Source organism: Ylistrum balloti, unplaced genomic scaffold (assembly GCF_031769215.1).
Source record: "Ylistrum balloti isolate Yb309-2 unplaced genomic scaffold, AGI_CSIRO_Ybal_v1 Utg370378, whole genome shotgun sequence".
NCBI lineage: Eukaryota > Metazoa > Mollusca > Bivalvia > Pectinida > Pectinidae > Ylistrum > Ylistrum balloti.
The window spans coordinates 538,847-561,091 of NW_026782264.1; the positions used below are offsets into that span (position 1 = coordinate 538,847).

Below are 22,245 nucleotides of genomic sequence, written 5' to 3' on the forward strand. Positions count from 1 at the left end.
GGGTGAAAGATATAGTCAAATGTAACATACAAGGGTAAGGGGTGAAATGTATTGTCAATGTAACATACAAGGGTCAGGGGTGAAATGTGTTGCCAATGTCACAAATAAGGGTCAGGGGTGAAATATATAGTCAAATGTAACATACAAGAGTCAGGGGTGAATATATAGTCAAATGTAACATACAAGGGTTAGGGGTGAAATTTGTCGTCAAATGTTACATACAAGGATCAGGGGTGAAATGTATTGTCAATGTAACATACAAGGGTCAGGGGTGAAATATATAGTCAAATGTAACATACAAGGGTCAGGGGTGAAATATTTAGTAAATGTAACATACAAGGGTCAGGGATGAAATATATAGTCAAATGTAACATACAAGGATCAGGGGTGAAATGTATTGTCAAATATAACATACAAGGGTCAGGGGTGAAACATATAGTCAAATGTAACATACAAGGGTCAGGGGTGAAATATATAGTCAAATGTAACATACAAGGGTCAGGGGTGAAATATTTAGTAAATGTAACATACAAGGGTAAGGGGTGAAATATGTAGTCAAATGTAACATACAAGGGTCAGGGATGAAATGTATTGTCAAATATAACCTACAAAGGTCAGATTATGGGTTGATTATAACTGTTGTCTATTCCACAACAGAAATAACCTTTTGTAACTAATATAAATCCATTACTGAAAAGGTTCATTTATCTACATATGATTCCAAGCTTTAAACAAATCTTTTGGTGTGTAACGAGGAACCGATCATATCTCTTTAATATTCTGCGTGGAGCTTTTTATGTTTTGTCGCAGGCTGATTTTTCTCCGCAGTGAAAGGCTTTGAATGCATGCTAACAAAAATATGTATGTACATGATTTCATATGATCATTCTCTAAACTCAGCAGTGCAAGCAATTATATCATAACACCAAACATCTTTGAGGATTTTGATGAGAGCGTGGGTGTTGAGGAGGAGGGTCTTCTGTTTGTCCTCAAATTGTAACCACCGATTTGTTAGCCTACAAAGGTCAAATTCCCAGTGGGAGGTGTATTATAACTGTAAGTCAGTGGGAGGTAGTCCAGTAACAGAAAGGTAGTACCTTTTGGAACTACTCGGTAAAGTCCCATAGTACTGAAAGTGGGAGGTAGTACATCGGTAACGGCGGTAAGTCAGTGGGACATATGATTCCAGTGGGAGGTAGTACCTCTTCGGTAAGTCCAAGTGGGAGGTTTACCTGTGTAACGGCGGTAAGTCCCAGTGGGAGGTAGTACATCGGTAACGGCTTTAATAGTCTGCCTGGAGCTTTTTATGTTTTGTCGCAGTGGGAGGGCTGATTTTTTTTCCCGGAGTGAAAGGCTTTGAATGTAACGGCGGTAAGTCCCAGTGGGAAGTACCTCGGTAATATGTGGGATGTACATGATTTCAGTATGACCTCGGTAACGGCGGTAAGTCCCAGTGGGAGGGTGTTACCTCGGTAACGGCGGTATGTCCCAGTGGGAGGTAGTACATCGGTAACGGCGGTAAGTCCCAGTGGGAGGTAGTACCTCGGTAACGGCGGTAAGTCCCAGTGGGAGGGTTGCCTCGGTAACGGCGGTAAGTCCCATGGGAGGTGTACCTCGGTAACGACGGTAAGTCCCAGTGGGAGGAGTTGCCTCGGTATCGGCGGTAAGTCCCAGTGGCAAGGTGTTGCCTCGGTAACGGCGGTAAGTCGCAATGGGAGGGTGTTGCCTCGGTAACGGCGTTAAGTCCCAGTGGAAGGGTGTTGCCTCGGTAACGGCGGTAATCCCAAAGGGCGGGTGTTGCATCGGTAACGGCGGTAAGTCCCAGTGGGAGGGTGTTGCCTCGGTAACAGCGCTAAGTCCCAGTGGGAGGTAGTACCTGGGTAACGGCGGTAAGTCCCAGTGGGAGGGTGTTACCTCGGTAACGGCGGTATGTCCCAGTGGGAGGTAGTTCCTCGGTAACGGCGGTAAGTCCCAGTGGGAGGTAGTACCTCGGTAACGGCGGTAAGTCCCAGTGGGAGGTAGTACCTCGGTAACGGCGGTAAGTCCCAGTGGGAGGTAGTACCTCGGTAACGGCGGTAAGTCCCAGTGGGAGGTAGTACCTCGGTAACGGCGGTAAGTCCCAGTGGGAGGGTGTTACCTCGGTAACGGCGGTATGTCCCAGTGGGAGGTAGTACATCGGTAACGGCGGTAAGTCCCAGTGGGAGGTATTACCTCGGTAACGGCGGTAAGTCCCTGTGGGAGGGTGTTGCCTCGGTAACGGCGGTAAGTCCCAGTGGGAGGGTGTTGCCTCGGTAACGGCGGTAAGTCCCAGGGGGACGTAGTACCTCGGTAACGACGGTAAGTCCCAGTGGGAGGTAGTTGCCTCGGTATCGGCGGTAAGTCCCAGTGGCAAGGTGTTGCCACGGTAACGGCGGTAAGTCGCAATGGGAGGATGTTGCCTCGGTAACGGCGGTAAGTCCCATTGGGAGGGTGTTGCCTCGGTAACGGCGTTAAGACCCAGTGGAAGGGTGTTGCCTCGGTAACGGCGGTAATCCCAGTGGAAGGGTGTTGCCTCGGTAACGGCGGTAAGTCCCATTGGGAGGGTGTTGCCTCGGTAACGGCGGTAAGTCCCAGTGGGAGGTATTACCTCGGTAACGGCGGTAAGTCCCTGTGGGAGGGTGTTGCCTCAGTAACGGCGGTAAGTCCCAGTGGGAGGGTGTTGCCTCGGTAACGGCGGTAAGTCCCAGGGGGACGTAGTACCTCGGTAACGACGGTAAGTCCCAGTGGGAGGGTGTTGCCTCGGTATCGGCGGTAAGTCCCAGTGGCAGGGTGTTGCCTCGGTAACGGCGGTAAGTCGCAATGGGAGGATGTTGCCTCGGTAACGGCGGTAAGTCCCATTGGGAGGGTGTTGCCTCGGTAACGGCGGTAAGTCCCAGTGGAAGGGTGTTGCCTCGGTAACGGCGGTAATCCCAGTGGAAGGGTGTTGCCTCGGTAACGGCGGTAAGTCCCAGTGGGAGGGTGTTGCCTCGGTAACGGCGGTAAGTCCCATTGGGAGGGTGTTGCCTCGGTAACGGCGTTAAGACCCAGTGGAAGGGTGTTGCCTCGGTAACGGCGGTAATCCCAGTGGAAGGGTGTTGCCTCGGTAACGGCGGTAAGTCCCATTGGGAGGGTGTTGCCTCGGTAACGGCGGTAAGTCCCAGTGGGAGGTATTACCTCGGTAACGGCGGTAAGTCCCTGTGGGAGGGTGTTGCCTCAGTAACGGCGGTAAGTCCCAGTGGGAGGGTGTTGCCTCGGTAACGGCGGTAAGTCCCAGGGGGACGTAGTACCTCGGTAACGACGGTAAGTCCCAGTGGGAGGGTGTTGCCTCGGTATCGGCGGTAAGTCCCAGTGGCAGGGTGTTGCCTCGGTAACGGCGGTAAGTCGCAATGGGAGGATGTTGCCTCGGTAACGGCGGTAAGTCCCATTGGGAGGGTGTTGCCTCGGTAACGGCGTTAAGACCCAGTGGAAGGGTGTTGCCTCGGTAACGGCGGTAATCCCAGTGGAAGGGTGTTGCCTCGGTAACGGCGGTAAGTCCCATTGGGAGGGTGTTGCCTCGGTAACGGCGTTAAGTCCCAGTGGAAGGGTGTTGCCTCGGTAACGGCGGTAATCCCAGTGGGAGGGTGTTGCTTCGGTAACGGCGTTAAGTCCCAGTGGGAGGGTGTTGCCTCGGTATCGGCGGTAAGTCCCAGTGGAAGGGTGTTGCCTCGGTAACGGCGGTAAGTCGCAATGTGAGGATGTTGCCTCGGTAACGGCGGTAAGTCCCGGTTGGGGGGGAGGGGGGTAGTGCCTCGGTAACGGCGCAAAGTCCCCGGGGGGATGGCAGTGCCCATTAATGCCTGTAAGCCCCCGGGGGATGAAAGTGCCTCGGTACCGCCGGTAGGTCTCGTGAGGGAGGTAGTCCCTCTATAACGTTGGTAAGTCCTGGGGAAGGTAGTGGCTCTATATCAGTGGTATAAGACACTTGTGAAGGATTATCACGATAAGACAGGGAGTCTACACGTGTATTCAATACACATGAAACTATGATAGACTTGCTGTGTAACAGGATCCCTGCCGTGCGGACATCTCTATAGACCTCATCATCTACACGCGCCGTCTTAAAGCACTATATTCTCCACATACTACATGTATTGTTCACATTAAATCGCCTTACCTATATATTAAACCCTATTTGTTATAGAGAATTAAAGGAAACCACATCTGTCCTTTGTGAAGAACATTTATAATGAATCTGACACATCAAAACATTTTTTCTCTGTAGTTAAAGTCATTGATACTACTTGTGATAGAAATAAACACATTCTAACAGTGATAGAAATAAACACATTCTAACAGTGAGAGAAATAAACAAATTCTAACAGTGATAGAAATAAACAAATTCTAACAGCGATAGAAATAAACAAATTCTAACAGCGATAGAAATATACAAATTCTACCCGTGATAGAAATAAACAAATTCTAACACTGATAGAAATAAACAAATTCTAACCGTGATAGAAATATACAAATTCTAACTGTGATAGAAATAAACAAATTCTAACCGTGATAGAAATAAACACATCCTAACCGTGATAGAAATAAACAAATTCTAATTGTGATAGAAATAAACAAATTCTAACCGTGATAGAAATAAACAAATTCTAATTGTGATAGAAATAAACAAATTCTAACCGTGATAGAAATAAACAAATTCTAACAGTGGTAGAAATAAGTCATTTTGATTCCTGTATCAAAGTTAATTTCGACCGACTTGAAATGGATTTTTTGTACCGAAATGCATAGATACGTGTAATTAGATTCCAAAAGGCTCGGTCATACATGTGCTTTAACTACAGTGTTAAGCCACATATCTATGCAGAACAGATCTCTTTGAAAGCTACACGTAGGGAACCCCAGTGCACGTGAGGGATCTAGGTCAAATTATTGCTGATAATGTAGATACGAAAATAATTTCAATCTTTTGAATAAGTTATGGATAATATGCTACGATTGTGATTAGAAATACTTTTCACACTGGCTGATAATGGATTAGAAATACACAACACAACGGATGATAATGTATTAGAAATATTGAACACACCGACAGAAAACATTTTACACAACATCGGCAGATAATATATTAAACAACACACCGACAAATAATATATTATACAACACACCGACAGATAATATATTACACAACACACCGACAGATAATATATCACACAACACACCGACAGATAATATATCACACAACACACCGACAGATAATATATTACACAACACACCGACAGATAATATATTACACAACACACCGACAGATAATATATTACACAACACACCGACAGATAATATATTACACAACACACCGACAGATAATATATTACACAACACACCGGCAGATCATATATTACACAGCATACCGACAGATAATATATTACACAACATACCGACAGATAATATATCACACAACACACCGGCAGATCATATATTACACAACACACCGACAGATAATATATCACACAACACACCGACAGATCATATATTACACAGCACACACTTAGATGACAGATATGTAATATATGGAATATTCAACTCTGAAGTTGGAAAAATAGGAAAATATTTCCCGAACGCTGAACTCTTGAAGAACCCCTAAATGTATCTGTAAATTATACACTTACACATTGTAAATACACAGGACTTACGTCACACAAATCACAGGCGCTCGCAAAATTCTTTTCTTTGTTAATTAGAATATGTCGGAATCGTATTTACTGCTAAGCATGTAACAAAGTACCACGACCGCCGACAGATCCCCAACCGCAGACTTCGGGGTCTCGATATTTCCAGACCATATATCGAAAGCAACTTAAACTAATGTTGTTTCTTCGGCTGCTTCATACCTGTTAACGATCACAGGGACATGAGAATTAGTGTTAGTGTGTGACCTTCCTTGTCTGTCTGAAAGGTTTCTCGTTTTGGATAGGTAGATGACCAGTTATGATCACCACTCTATGTGAATAGCATCTAAACCATAACCCTTCTAGAAGTGTCGTTCCTTCTAAACAGACCAGCACATATTCATACGCGGGTACCTGTACACTGTGGTCGTTACCGTAAGACTTGTCGATGCAGCAATAAAGTTGAAGAGGAAGTAGATGCCTCCGTGTTTATTTATGTAAGAATATGTTTAGCCTCACTTAATTATTATCCCTGTTGGTAATCGTTGGTCCCCCCTCCCCCCTCACCTCACCTCGTCCACAATCTGTCCAACAGATGCGCTCAGCAGTGCAGCATTTCAAAAAGAATTACTTCAGATTTCCATGAAGAATTAAAGTTTTAAAAGATTTTTTGTAAATATGTATGCGTTTTATATTTGGATCAAAGTACAAAACTATGATTTCTCTGTGTCTTAAACTGATATTTTTTGATGGTACCACGTGGGGGCTCCGGCTCAGCACCATCTGGGATCGCCAATCACGCACTGTAAACAGTGTCGCTGTGGTAGTGTAAACGTTACTTCCGTTTCACAAGGCTGTAGTCGTTTCATTTATTCTTCATATCAAAATAATGAACAGTACGTACTTGGATTAATGCTGGAACCAAGCAAGTCAGGTGGAGGTCAGGGGTGGTCTGGTGCGTCGTATACACCATATGGTTAATTATAAGGCAATGGGAGGTGGAGGCGTTGACGGGAAGGGGGAGGGGCAAGGGAGAGAAGAGATATAGTTATGACCAGTTCCGACCTCTATTGAAGACCTAAATATCACAGAGAGTGGTCAGTTGTAAAGTGGTTTATGATACTTCTTCTATCTCCTACTTTGTGTGGAAGTACTCATTTTCTGTGACGAAGGTTCTCCAAAATGTTTATGCCTGTAAATCAGCCATACTCTCGGCACATTATTTCTTGTCAGTAATTTTCTGGTACAAAGTAATTGACTTTTGTGCAGTTACGTAATGGTAATTGAGAAGTTTGGATCCTTGAGGTTATAAACCGCAATGGTTTCCTCCATTGTTCTATCGTTATTTCTAACTCTGTAGATAGTTGTGAATTTCACTTTCTGTGTCACGACCACCCCGCTTTTCGTTTTCATGTAAATAAACGTGTGTTATAATACACATTGTTTCTATAACGATATCTTGATTACACGTGTATCATTGTTCTTTTCCTCGTCAACAGATGGCGCTAACTCGTGGGGGGTCCAGATCATTAGCCGGAACAAATCCCACCCTTCATTGCTTCTGGCGGTAAAGAATTCAGATCGTCATTAATTAAATAGTTTCATACATATCAGAAATTAACCAGTGTCGGCTAATGTTGGTGTTCGCGCTCTATTTATTCACTTACATCTATGTATATGTAATCCAGCTTTAAGCTCAGTAAAACTTCAAACTTCCATGTCTTCTATATTTTTTGTGATAATGAATCCATTCACAAGTCGAATCTATGGATTGGAGCGGCGGGTTGGCGGGCTGGCGGGTTGGCGGGTTGGCGGGCTGGCGGGTTGGCGGACGGTAACGCATTCGCCTTTCACCTAGACGTCCGAGGTTCGATTCTCGGAACGGACGTGAAAGGTATGGTCACCTGCCCGACCACGTGGGTTTTCCCCGGGTACTCCGGTTTCCTCTCATTACAAGACCCCACACGCGCTAACATCCGGGCCACCAAGAGTAATTGATATAAGATGGAAAAATGTTTTGCAATTGTTGGGAAATAGATAAAGTATATTTACATATTAAGTCATAGTTCACAAGGAAGTGATCCTTCTTACAGAACATTCCCAATAAGTGTGTCACCAATACATTTGCCGCTGAACAAAACACGAGTGATTGGGAGCTGTTTATACAATACATAAACAGAATATGTGCTTTTCGAAGCTTTACTTTTTTTCGGGAACTCTGTATGAGCCATCAAACAAATTATGAGCCATTGAGAGCTACAATGTATTTATGTTTTACAAAACAGTTTATGAGTCATCGGAGGCTCTATCTGTACCACCGAACAGAATTGAGGAATTAACCAATCTGACCTGCACTCTATTGATGGAGGTACGAAAATTGGTCAATCGGCCAGTGTACTGTCGCCAGAACACTTACATTCGTCACGGAGAAGAAAACTTGTGACCAACAAGTAGCTGTGCATGTTGTAAAATTGGTCAAATGTAGTTTAATTGTTGGAGAAGAGACTTAGTGAGATCTCTATGTAGGTGTAATCTGTGCCTAAAATAAGATCGTATTGTAAGGGTGTCATTCCTTTAACAAGGGTCGTTTTGTGGGGTTTCGAGAGAAGGTTGAGCCAGATGTAGCCATGGTCATGGTCTCCTACAGATATAGTCGACACAATGATAAGGTATGTAACTCGGCCAGCTATACTGTCTGTCTAGCGCGGTTAACGACAGTGGCTATTTGTCGGTACAAACTACTACATAAACAAATACTGCTAATAAAATGTTCCTGTGTGTGGAAATGGCATATCGTTTAACAATCAGCTGTAGTAGAAATGTACCAGGAATACTTATCCAATCAAAAAGCTTGTAACAACAGTCGGTTCTGGTGAGGGGCTAGCTGTCGTGGTGGACCGTTTCTCTCAGCGATAACATGTAACAACAGCTCCTCCTCTGATGAAAATCATATAACCCAACTTTGATACAAGCCAATCATGTTACTGCAAGGAAGTCGTTACATTAAATGATAAAGACATGTTTATCAGGCAGATATATACGTGGTAAGTCAGAAAATACCGTTGGGTATAACTGTCACGTGATAAAAAGGCACGAATCTTTTTCTCGTCGTACGGGACTTTACTTACATGATCTTGTTGACATGCTATTCCACAGGAACAAAGGGATTGCGAGAAAACATTTCGAACCAAACCAGAAGAAATTGATGTAAAGTGTATGTACTTCAAAGATTTGTATTTACTTAACTGTTGGCCGCACATATTAAAAAAAAAAACCCTGATTAACCAAATAATTGTATTTGAGCAATAAAGCTCCGAAACCTGATCTTAGTTTGAGATCTCGGAGAAGCATTTTACCTGTTTTTTCAAGAAGAGAGATTCGAAACACGAGCGTCTGCATAGACTGTATACTGGAACAAAGTTATGAAATAACACGACGAGCGGCAAGGCACTACAGACAATTCCCTTTCACTGTCTTACACCCAAGGTCTGTAGATTCACGGAATTTTGTAGACTATTTGTGAGTGTATGAACCAATCACAAACCGTGTTACTACTGTATCAACTCTAGGAATGTACGAAGCACGTGTCTCTTTTATCAGAACATTGGACTTGTTCATTGTCTGATTTTTATAGTTTCTCTTGAAAAGAAATTTGAACGGTGGTACAGACACACTGTGTATGCCTGTAAATATTTTTATCAAGACAAGATCACTAGATCACATCTCTTTAGAGTTGAACAATCAGCAACTGTGTCAGTTACTCAATGATGTACTGACGCTTGGCTTTCAGCCCCGTCCTCTCAAGGTAGTTTTAATGCCAAGAAATTATAGGTGGGGTTTTCCAAGGATGAAATCGTGAAAACGATCGAATTTCTGGTCGACAATATCTGTGTCGAATTTGGCGGCAATATATTCGAGCTTTTGGCACAAACTGTACTCTTCTCTTGTCTGACATGTTTTTATTTCCATATTTATCATGTCAATCATAATTACCGACTAGAATTAGAAATAAAAGAAATTCTAGGCTGCTTCTCGTCAGAACTTTCCCGTAGTGAAACCAACAGAGAAAGCTTTCCACTAAAGTGTATGATAACCGTGAAGATTTCGATTCCTGTTGTGAATTCACTATTTCTTGATAATAATATCCTGCTTCCCCAACCCGTTGTATATACATGTCACGGTTAATTCGATATTAAAAGGCATGCAATAGACGTACAATGCAATTTAACCTTAACTGTCTGGCTTATGTACAATCCTTTGAGACTACAGCTGACAGGCACTGCTGATGCCTTACTTGAAATTGATGTCGAGTTTATATGCATTTAAAAAGTGAAATATATCAATTCTATTAAATTGTGGGGCGTGTGCATTTCTTCATCCAAAAATTGACATTTCATTAGATCAATTTTAATTTCTTCAGACATCTGTAAAATGAAGTATCACTGACGAGTCCTGACAGGACAGACATCTGTAATTGGTAGTATCACTGACGAGTCCTGAATGGACAGACATCTGTAAAATGAAGTATCACTGACGAGTCCTGACAGGACAGACATCTGTAAGTGGTATTATCACTGACGAGTCCTGATAGGACAGACATCTGAAGGATGTGGTATCGCTGACGAGTCCTGACTGGACAGACATCTGTAAAATGAAGTATCACTGACGAGTCCTGTCCTGATAGGAGTCCTGATAGGACAGGCATCTGTAAAATGAAGTATCACTGACGAGTCCTGATAGGACAGACATCTGTAAAATGTAGTATCACTGACGAGTCCTGATAGGACAGACATCTGTAAGTGGTAGTATCACTGACGAGTCCTGAATGGACAGACATCTGAAAGATGTAGTATCACTGACGAGACCTGACTGGACAGACATCTGTAAAATGAAGTATCACTGACGAGTCCTGATAGGACAGACATCTGTAAAATGTAGTATCACTGACGAGTCCTGATAGGACAGACATCTGTAAAATGAAGTATCACTGACGAGTCCTGATAGGACAGACATCTGTAAAATGTAGTATCACTGACGAGTCCTGATAGGACAGACATCTGTAAGTGGTAGTATCACTGATGAGTCCTGATAGGACAGACATCTGTAAAATGTAGTATCACTGACGAGTCCTGATAGGACAGACATCTGTAAAATGTAGTATCACTGACGAGTCCTGATAGGACAGAAATCTGTAAGTGGTAGTATCACTGACGAGTCCTGACAAGACCGACATCTGTAAGTGGTAGTATCACTGACGAGTCCTGAATGAACAGACATCTGAAGGATGTGGTATCGCTGACGAGTCCTGACTGGACAGACATCTGTAAAATGAAGTATCACTGACAAGTCCTGAATGGACAGACATCTGAAGGATGTAGTATCACTGACAAGTCCTGAATGGACAGACGTCGGAAGGATGTAGTATCACTGACGAGACCTGAATGGACAGACAGCTGTAAGATGTAGTTTAATTTATTGTTTGCCTCCGTTTACTTATTCTATATGTATTTGAAGTACACAATTCTCTTGTTTGTCTTTTGTACAATCCAAGTGTGATGTTGCAACCCGTGCAAGCTTCAAAAGAGGAGACGAATAGTTAAGCATCCCTTGTAGATCGTAGTGATTTCTCTGATGTCTTCTGGTAGATGACATCAGGTAGACTCTACTGTATTTCAGTGTAAGCCTATAGAATCAGGAGGTTTCGTCCGTGTCTTCTACCAAAGGAACATTGAAGGGGGCCAATCTAGATGTAAGAGTACACTTTGTACATACAGAACTGACATGGTGTAAAACAGGTGTAAAAATAGTGCTGATGCAATGTTTTCTAGAAACGATTCCTCAGCATTATATTTGGGAAAGTTTTCTCTTTTGGGATCCGAGTCGAAGAGATTTATGGGAGGAGACTTGCCTTTCATCCGGATTACTGCCTAACTGAGATACATATCGAAAGTGTATTACCATAGTAACTAAAGAAACACGGAATTCCCGTCCTCAGTATAGAACAAGGCATTCCCATCTCCATTATAGAACACGGAATTCCCATCTCCATTATAGAACACGGAATTCCCATCTCCATTATAGAACAAGGCATTCCCATCTCCATTATAGAACATGGAATTCTCGTCTCCATTACAGAACGCGGAATTCCCATCAAAATTATAGAACACGGAATTCCCATCAAAATTATAGAACAAGGCATTCCCATCTCCATTACAGAACACGGAATTTCCGTCTTCATTATAGAACATGGAATTCCCATCCCAGTTATAGACTCAACATCATCAGGATATTTTAAGAATATATAATAATGGCGATAAATTTAATCTACTTAACATCAAGACAGCAATGGCAAAATATCTATGTACGACCAAGGTATCTAAACCGAGGAGCCTGCGGGTATTACATTGCTTCCCATACATTGCTACAACATCTGATTGTTTAAATCAAAGCATTCCGAAGGCTATAAGGGAAGAATCGGGGCAATGCGTGGGATGTGTTGTTCCGTCTGCTCAATATTTCTACTGATTTATACAGAGATCTCTAAAATAAAAATCCAGTAGAATTTGGCACGGTATATCAAGAGGAAGTTTGGGTCTCTAAATGTACTACACAGCTAGGAAAACTGTTTACTAACAACAATTGGTATAGAATCGCATGAAAGTCAAACGACAGTTTTGACGTCAGAATCAGTCGTCACAGACGAGAATATGGAAACAACTGAAAAGTCGTCTTTATTTCATCTCTCTAATAAAATCAGAAACTTATACAAAGAGATTGATTTTAGTTTTTTTACACAGAATTCTGAGGTGACTTTGCTAGATAGAAGAAACAGCACCCTCCCGATTGGTTACCTATATCACGCCGTACTACCTGTCTATAACCATTAGTTCCGTAACACACTATACACACGTGCCTCCAACAGTATTACCTACTGGGGACTGTGCCAGCAGTATACCTAGTTAACACTCAGTAATACTGATTTATGATCAACATTTTTATATATGACTCCTTTGTGTTAATTAGTATTGTTGTATTACAGTTCCTCATGAACTGTCATAGTAATACAATGACGTTTTTGTTGGAAAATTAGGCGTCCTTAGTAAAGCCTAGTTACTTGACGTTGTATGTTACAGTTTCAAATGTAGCTTATCTAACATAACAAAAATCTCAGAAGGAGGAACGGAATGTCTTTTACGAAAGCAATAGCAGAACAAAAAATTGAAGAAAACTTGCGAGCATATTTATAATTCTTGATATGTTATTCGCAAATGGTGCATTCAGAGAAAGAATGGTTAACATATCATATTACTGCCAAGAATGCCATGCATTAGTTTAGCGTTAGGGATATACATTAAAGTAAACAGTGAACACATTACTGATAACATCATGTAATGAAAAATCAGAAAAACTTATACAAATAAAAACCACTTGTATCAAACGTGGTTAAAAGAGCACACATATTGTAGACGGGGACGTATTTCTAGTAGAGGTATTTATTATTATATAAAACACCCGTAGTTACAATAATATAACTCTATACTCTCCTCTACCTATTTTCTTTGCTTTGGTCAGACCAAACTGTATTCCAATCTCTGTGTATTAATTCACATCCTGCTACTTCTTTTTTCTACAGACTTCCGGTATTTGCACTGCATGCCCACCATTGACATTGAGTTATGTGTAACAACTTGTGTTGTCGTCTGTATGTGCTGGCTTACAGCTAATAAGGACCCGCCTCAATATCGTTGACGCCATGTATCATATACTATGAACCTGTTACATAACGTTACTGTTTCCACTTAGAGGTGTCGAGTCCCCTTACCATTACATCAACATGTATACATGTTACACCAGAACAAGACGCCACACATTATACTTATGGTGATGTGTTTGACAGTAGAAACCTACCATTGACATCAATGACAATACACTTTATTCATATCTCCTACATTCTGTAACCTAATATTTGTCTGTGACCCTTTTTAATTTTTCAAACTTTCATCAACCACATGTAGCCCCAGTTATGTCAGACTGAGATTTCACTGAAGTACGAAACCGCAGCATGATGTTTAATCTATCTGCAACAGTTGCTGAATTCTTTAAGATGCTATAGCATATCTTTCAATATTAAAATTCATTTCAATACTAAATGTACTTAAAATGTCTAGTTTTGTCTGTTTACTTCTGTGGATATATAAATATAAATGTATATTTATCTTTGTAAGTATATAGGTATTTGGATATATTTACACGTTTGTAATTACATGAGTATTTGGATGTATTTAAAGGTTTGTAATTACATGAGTATTTGGATATATTTACACGTTTGTAATTACATGTGTATTTGGATATATTTTCACGTTTGTAATTACATGTGTATTTGGAAATATTTACACGTTTGTAATTACATGAGTATTTGGATATATTTACACGTTTGTAATTACATGAGTATTTGGAAATATTTACACGTTTGTAATTACATGTGTATTTGGATGTCTTTACAGGTTTGTAATTACATGAGTATATGGATATATTTACACGTTTGTAATTACATGTGTATTTGGATGTCTTTACAGGTTTGTAATTACATGAGTATATGGATATATTTACACATTTGTAATTACATGAGTATATGGATATATTTACACGTTTGTAATTACATGTGTATTTGGATATATTTACACGTTTGTAATTACATGAGTATATGGATATATTTACACGTTTGTAATTACATGTGTATTTGGAAATATTTACACGTTTGTAATTACATGAGTATTTGGATGTATTTACAGGTTTCTAATTACATGAGTATTTGGATATATTTACACGTTTGTAATTACATGAGTATTTGGAAATATTTACACGTTTGTAACTACATGTGTATTTGGATGTCTTTACAGGTTTGTAATTACATGAGTATATGGATATATTTACACGTTTGTAATTACATGAGTATATGGATATATTTACACGTTTGTAATTACATGTGTATTTGGAAATATTTACACGTTTGTAATTACATGAGTATTTGGATGTATTTACAGGTTTCTAATTACATAAGTATTTGGATATATTTACAGATTTCTAATTACATGAGTATATGGATATATTTACAGATTTCTAATTACATGAGTATTTGGATGTATTTACAGATTTCTAATTACATGGGTATTTAGATGTATTTACACGTTTGTAATTACATGGGTATTTGGATGTATTTAAAGGTTTGTAATTACATGAGTATTTGGATATATTTACAGATTTCTAATTACATGAGTATTTGGATGTATTTACAGGTTTGTAATTACATGGGTATTTGGATATATCCAACGAGGAATACATACTATATACTTATTATAAACAATATAGGATAGTAAATATATATATAGATATTGTATGTATGATAAGAGACTGAAAAGTACTATGCAGTAAAACAAACAAAACGATACTTTAACATATCCACGATTTTACTCCTTCTCCTTCCCCCACATAAAGGTTGATAAGCTAGGGTTAGCACACATCATGGTTGATGGTTGTAAATACGTATATGAATGCAATTTGTCTCGTGATTAATTATTTGTCAGTTTGATGCTTGACAGTCCGCTAAAATACCACTGTGGATAGCTTTGAATCAAGCTCTCGACTGATTAAATAAACAGAAGTGATTTAAGTTACATATATGTACATATATGTATATATATATATATATATATATATTAAAATTATTACTACGACAAATAAACTTTCTAGAACTGGCCAAAGTAAATGTTGTACACATACCGAAATCGTTACATCGTTGTGCCTACTAAAATACCTGTCGTGTTTACCTGAGCTAAGATGTTAACAGGACGTGAAACCCTTAACAAACAATCCTTAAATTCCAACAATAGCAGTGATGCCCATATGTTGTGCCAGCAGTTCTCATCATCAATACATTGAGGTTGTAGTTGTGTTCATGAGCGCCGTTACGCATTTACGAAGTGTTTGGTTAATAAACAAGGTTCTCTGTTGTTGAAATTACTGCATGGTTAGGTATCGTTTGAATGACAAGAATTATATGTTTCCAAAACTATCCAATTCAGACATTCCAAGAGTAATATTACAATATTCCCTGAACCACTAAGTCATCTTCTCAGTACATATATTTATTGACGTTTTCAAATCTACCCTAGGGTAGGTATTAGTAGGAACATTAATCAGCATGATATTGTATCTTGGTACCTTGGATGTCTATGTTTGATTCGACCAAGACAAGAGATATCGGAATTACTAACAATAATGATAAAAAAATGTCATAAGTAGTGACATGTTTAATTTTCAGTAACCCTAGCAACGTAAACAGCGGTGTAAGGTGTTGTTACTTTTTCTTATCATTTATCGGAGGAGACAGTGACAACTAATCTGCTTTTTGTACCAGTGTTGGAACAAATGTACCAGTGTTGGAACAAATGTACCAGTGTTGGAACAAATGTACCAGTGTTGGAACAAATGTACCAGTGATAATAAATACTTGATATGCCTAAGCCAAGGCATCTGAGGTTCGGTTTCTCGATCGGACGTGAAAATATATTTGGTCATCTGCCCAACCATGTGGGTTTTCCACTCGCGCGATTCTATCTGGGCCATCTTTGCAGATGTTGTGAAGTTAAATAAAGTACAGATTTATAGTACATCATATCTTCAAACTAATAATGTTATTTTTGGTACAGCATTGCGTTGGTTGTATTCAAAAACCCCGATTTTATTCAAGGTCATATATACAGAAATGATGGATACCAACACGCCTACTGTTTCAGTACCAGTGTTTGATGTTTTCTGCCAAGCCTTTAAACTTCGCTTTAAAGAGAAAGGTCTGGAGGGCTCTAGTGACAGATTCTACTACACCAAACAATTGCTGGTTTCACCTGGTGGTATCTTAAACTCATCAGAACACACACGAACATCTGTTTAACAGCAACGTAACTTAACACACGTATAGCCGTTAGCTTTGTGGCCATTATCATCTGTCTCATACGTAGGTGACATTGTACAAGGTAACCAAGCAGTATATACACTGCACCTATTCTATCTCACCCTCCTCATCTGAAGGACCAGCACCACGCTATATAGTTACTTACCTATTGAATGGTCGCCAGGTTGTATGTATTGTCAACATAAATGTAACCATGGTATATACATTATGGTGTCAGTACTTTATCTGTTACCCACATTTGTATTCAAGTTGACAATAAATTTATTTACATTTCAAAGTTCGATGAATATTGAGGGAAAATAGTGATCACATTGGAAAATGTTCTCTTTGCTGCTCATTAGAAGTAATTTTGTTGTTATTTACCTTGTTCTCATTTGAGAACGTGACATTATTTACTTGGATAGGCAAAATTTACATTAGGGTTGATTAATTAATTAAAGACGGTTGCTTTTCCGGAGCACTTGGTGTTTTAAAAATATCAGTGTAATTCCATTTTTATGTTTCTTATTTTGCCCTAGTTTCATCAAGTTTGAATATCAGATTCTGTTGACATGTCGGTATTCTCTTTGTTGATTAAAATAGCAATGTGACCTGAAAACAATAAACATCACGGGATTTACGTAAAATTATATGGTGTTCATGTAACTTAGAGCGCCATCAAAATGACGTCATTTTATTGTATTGATCTAGTGTATCTACATTGCCGTGAATACAATCCAGGATATTGTTGAGGTGATGGAAGACAATAACATAAAATGTAAACATAATGATTCTATTGTAGTTATTGGGAGATTCGTCTGTGAGGTACCCAAAAAACGAGCTTCTACTATTAAAACAATTTATCTTTGATTCTTTTGATACTTTAGAAAAATATTACACCCATGAATCATTGTTCACAATAAGAATTGAAGAACTGAAATTGGTATGCGTTCTTATACATTCTTGGTATCAGATATACGATATATCTGATCGACTTGAACACATTTAAGGTTGGAAATAGTGATATAATCTATTTGGTACTTTGTTGGGCGGATAACTACGCTTTATAAATACTGTATAGATTGATCTACTTTGGATTTTATCAAATTGAGTCCAGAAGCAGAACACGCTTACCCTTTAGGAATACATGGTCTTATTTTCCTTGTTGTCTCTCCAAATCTGTGTTAATATTTCGTTCTATTCTCATCGTAACTGAGTTTGAATAAAGATTTTGTTATTAGGTCTGTATCTCTTTAAGTACACTGTCACAAGTTATCGTACTAATTACATCTTGATTCCGTTCCATGTCAGTTCACATGGGTACTCTGATAAAGACAGAGATCTGATGACACTTTAACTTTAAAAATGACAGTTTAACCATCCGAATCATTTTTGTTTACTTAATAAAAATCATTTTCTATGATTAGTGACATTTGGTTAACAAGCGTAATGTTATTTCAATGTGCAAGTAACCCTTGGTGGTTTAGGTATATTTTGGAGACTGCTCTGAACCAAATCGCTCATATGCATTCTTTTTTTCGGGGTTAACCAATCTCGTGATTGGATCGATGTCTTATGTGACTCTAGTGTAAAAGACAAAAACAAGGAAATAACCCAGAGTGTAGCCATGGCAACAGTGAGTTTTGACAATCCATTTTCCTCTATGCAATCACACTGATGATGTTTTCACTAGGTAACTCTAACAGGGTTTATTTTGGTGATAAACAAATTTATCTCTTGCATGATGTCAATTATCCTTCGATTCTGAGATAAATTCGGTCATTTGTAGCACTACATACTACAGAGATAATCTAAAGTCGATGTATGATATACCGTACCGCACATTTTATTGAACAATTACATACTAAAATACAGCAGCGGAAGAAAGAATCACGTGACATCACGAATAAGTTGAACGTGCAGATGTAGCATGTAAATACCCTGTGTATAAATGTAACATTTATCCGGAACACAGAACAGTTGTTACGTAATATCTACTACCAAACAGAAGCATTCCGTGTTAATGTTACAAATACATGTTAGTAAATTAGTACACAACCAAGTCTTATTTATGGATTGATCGTAGGTTTGATGTGTACAGCTAGTGAGCATACCGATGAATGCCGGTATTGGACTCGGCAAATGTATAAAAAACTTTATCTTCTACAGGAATTACACAAAATATTGACATTACGTGTTTCTTTCCGATGGAAAATGTATTTAATAAATAAATAGATAGATAAATAAAAATACTCTAATTAAGCATTTTCCTCGACGTACAACATAACATCAAAACGTTTTGTCATATTTCATTAAGATTATGAAATACCGCCATTTGTTCATCCACATATTCCATAATGTCAAACATCATGATTGACAGCATAATTTGAAATTGAGCAAAGTATGTATTTTCTTTCGTATAATCACTGTATTGTCAGAAAATGTTATTTAAAACGGTCAAAGTCTTGACCTAATCATCGTTGAAATTAATTCGAGAAAAAAATTTGATGACATTAACGCTGTCAAAAAGGATGTGTTTTTTCCTGTAATATCTTTCAAGTAATATTACTTGTTCATTTTCGCTAAGTTTCCTCCGTCAAGCCACTAGGTCTATATAATTTCACAATTTCCAATGACATAGTGACTCAGATCGTTGTGATTAACGCATTGCAGTTCTACTTTTACAAGTGAGTGTGTATCATTTTCATTCTAATTATGTAACTTCCTTGTGAACTAAGGGACGAGGTAGTGAAAAGAGAAAATCTTATTAATCATTTCCGTTTGTACAAATACTAATTTAAACTTGCACATTGAAGTGATTTGCTCGACATCTTAAGCACGTGCGGTAGTTGAAGTTACTTCACTAAGAAAACCTGATAGCTTGCAAGGATAAAAACTCGTACAATTATGGACTACCTGATGTAGCTAAGGGTACTATAGAGCCCCGCCCACATCACTCCAGGCTAACGTTTATACTCGCTCCTATAGGTGATACACACATTTCTCTCTACATCAATAATCATTGCCATAACAGCTAACTACGTCTACTTCCGTTTATATCCGTAAAGCTATGTCAGTCTATATGATGAAGATACGATAAAATATTCGTCACTTATCTATGTAATTATCATACTTTGTGTACTTCTTGACACATCTACACTTTTCTTATTGTATTTGAAGAGGAGACATTGATACGGCCGACTGTGATGATTTAAACTATAAACATTGATGATTAATAAGAAGTAATTGAAAAGTGGGTTTGTACCAATTACAGGAAAGCGTGACTTGTTAGTGTTAAGTATTTGCTTTGTGTCATTATAATGTGGGAAAATAGTGAACCATGTTTTATTTTGACGTACAAACTGGAGTCTGTATTTCAATAAGTTATGTGATGAAGAATTTTGCATACAACTCAAACAGACACAGTCCACGAACATAGGGTTTGGTAAGCATTTGTCTCTATTTCAAGGCGTAGCGTTAAAACGCCATTTCTTTATCGTGATTGTTGTATCATATTCTAGACATGTTTTATTGTCCAGTAATTCCATACGGTATTTTAAGCCAGGTCCTTTTCAAAAGTCACGAGGAGCGAGATAAACTGAGATTTTGTTCCTTCTTCTGTTGATAACCCGACCCCCGCTCAAATAAACACCAAATATAATTGGTGTGACCACTCTGATGGCCTTGAATACGACTCCACTCGACACTTCACCGACAAAATGGCAGGTAGTCTTTTTTTCTAAGCCACTGGCAATATGTAAAATACAATCGGTACACTGAGTTGGTGTTATGACAGTATCTTTTTGTTTATTTATATGTAAATTGAAAGATATTTCTTTTGATACTCAAATTATTGACATGCAATAACTTTTTGTCCTAAGATTTTTACCGTTTGAGATGATTTCGCAACATAATTTATCCCAAATACTAACCTGACCAATGCCATATCATGGTTACCTTGAGAAATATCATGGAAAAGAAAGTATCGACAATAAAACCAGCCTCAAATATTGTGATGTGGATGAGTTTGATGCTCGTTAGATTTCCTGTTGTTTCCGCTGTATACGTTGTTCTCATTTAAAAAGGGTCGACAGTACTTGGATTGACCACGAATTACATGACGGGTGTCGTCGATGAAGCAGAAAACGCTTACTCTTCCGGAACACACGTGATCTTCTTCTCTTTGTACTCTTTCAGGATTCTCCATGTAAATCTTGTTCCTATTTGCCACACTTTGATTGAATTTGAGTTTTGAGTTTATAATGATGTTGATAATAGTTTCTGTGACAAGCATTAATACAATGATCTATCATATCATAATGAGAGCACGCTTGGTATCCCCAAGAGGAAATGATTGTTGAAATTGTCCATGATTTACGCTGGGTCATCAAAATGTTTTGGGTCACGATTGTGGGGGCGAGATAAAGTTGTCAACTTTGGATGCAGACTTTCCGCGGAGATGTGACAGAATCCAGACAGCTGTCTGTTTTACTTGCTATCGCCAAGGTTCTATCTCGTTGATTGTAGAGAGAGTCGGATTCCTCTCACCAATTGTCTTGATTGTGCCAGCTATTCTTGCAACGCTTTCATTGTTATGTGGTGTAGTATATATATATATATATATATATATATATATATATATATATAGTACACACAGCTGTAGGAGGTAAACGAAGAATTACTAATTGTAATGGTTCCAAGTTCTGCAATGAATCTTGTCCTTTCTTTACGATAACAAGGCATATAAAGCAATTAAGTCTACAGAAAGTCTAAGCCAGTTCGTTAATCTTACAGAAATTCACGGAATCAGGACAAGAGATGATGTACAACTGGAACATGATTATGTGACAAGAGCAGCCGTGATAGATAATTTGTCCTGATATTAAAAGTCTGCTTAATTACAGTTGTCCAATTTTATTTTGAGGAAATATCTGAAACCATCGACATCTACATCAGAATCCGCATTTTATATATTTTATATATACAGTTTATATGTAGATACAATCTATATATAGATACAGTTTATATGTAGATACAATCTATGTATAGATACAGTTTATATATAGATACAATATATGTATAGATACAGTTTATAACAAAACAATGAAACTTTATCATATAGGCGTGTCGTCTTAGGTCTCGGCAATTAGGGGCCTGAAGTCTCGGAGGCGACTCAAGAACATCGGAATATATCGAATCAATTGTTATGATATAGACTGGGAGATGTACTTACACCAAGCTTCTCTTTATGTATCAAAGTTTGCTTTTGTAGCTTTTTTACTTGGGTGATGTCCTGTAATGTGTGTTAACGTTCAGTACATAGGAAAGAGTAATACTACATATTTACAATGTATGTAGTTTATCAGATAAGCAGTGGAGAGCGGTATATTGTCCATCACGACTTCTAACAGCGTAGATATCATTTAGCTGTCGTCCTCGTGATGGCTTCAGTTTTCTGTGCAGAATGTTATGAAAGATCGTTGCGATTGATCATGAATTAGTGTCTTGATTGAAGGTTTTGATTTAAGGTCATGATTTAAGGTCTTGGTTTAAGGTCTTGATTTAAGGTCTTGGTTTAAGGTCTTGGTTTAACGTAACTTGGTTCATGTTTTGCTG

The 22,245-nt window shown here is 38.9% G+C and overlaps 1 protein-coding gene across 1 annotated transcript in view; it reads left to right on the forward strand.

Moving 5' to 3' along the window:
* LOC132554105 (uncharacterized) overlaps window positions 1-22,245 on the forward strand; it is a 29,353-nt gene that overhangs the window by 3,779 nt on the left and 3,329 nt on the right. The window lies entirely within an intron of this gene.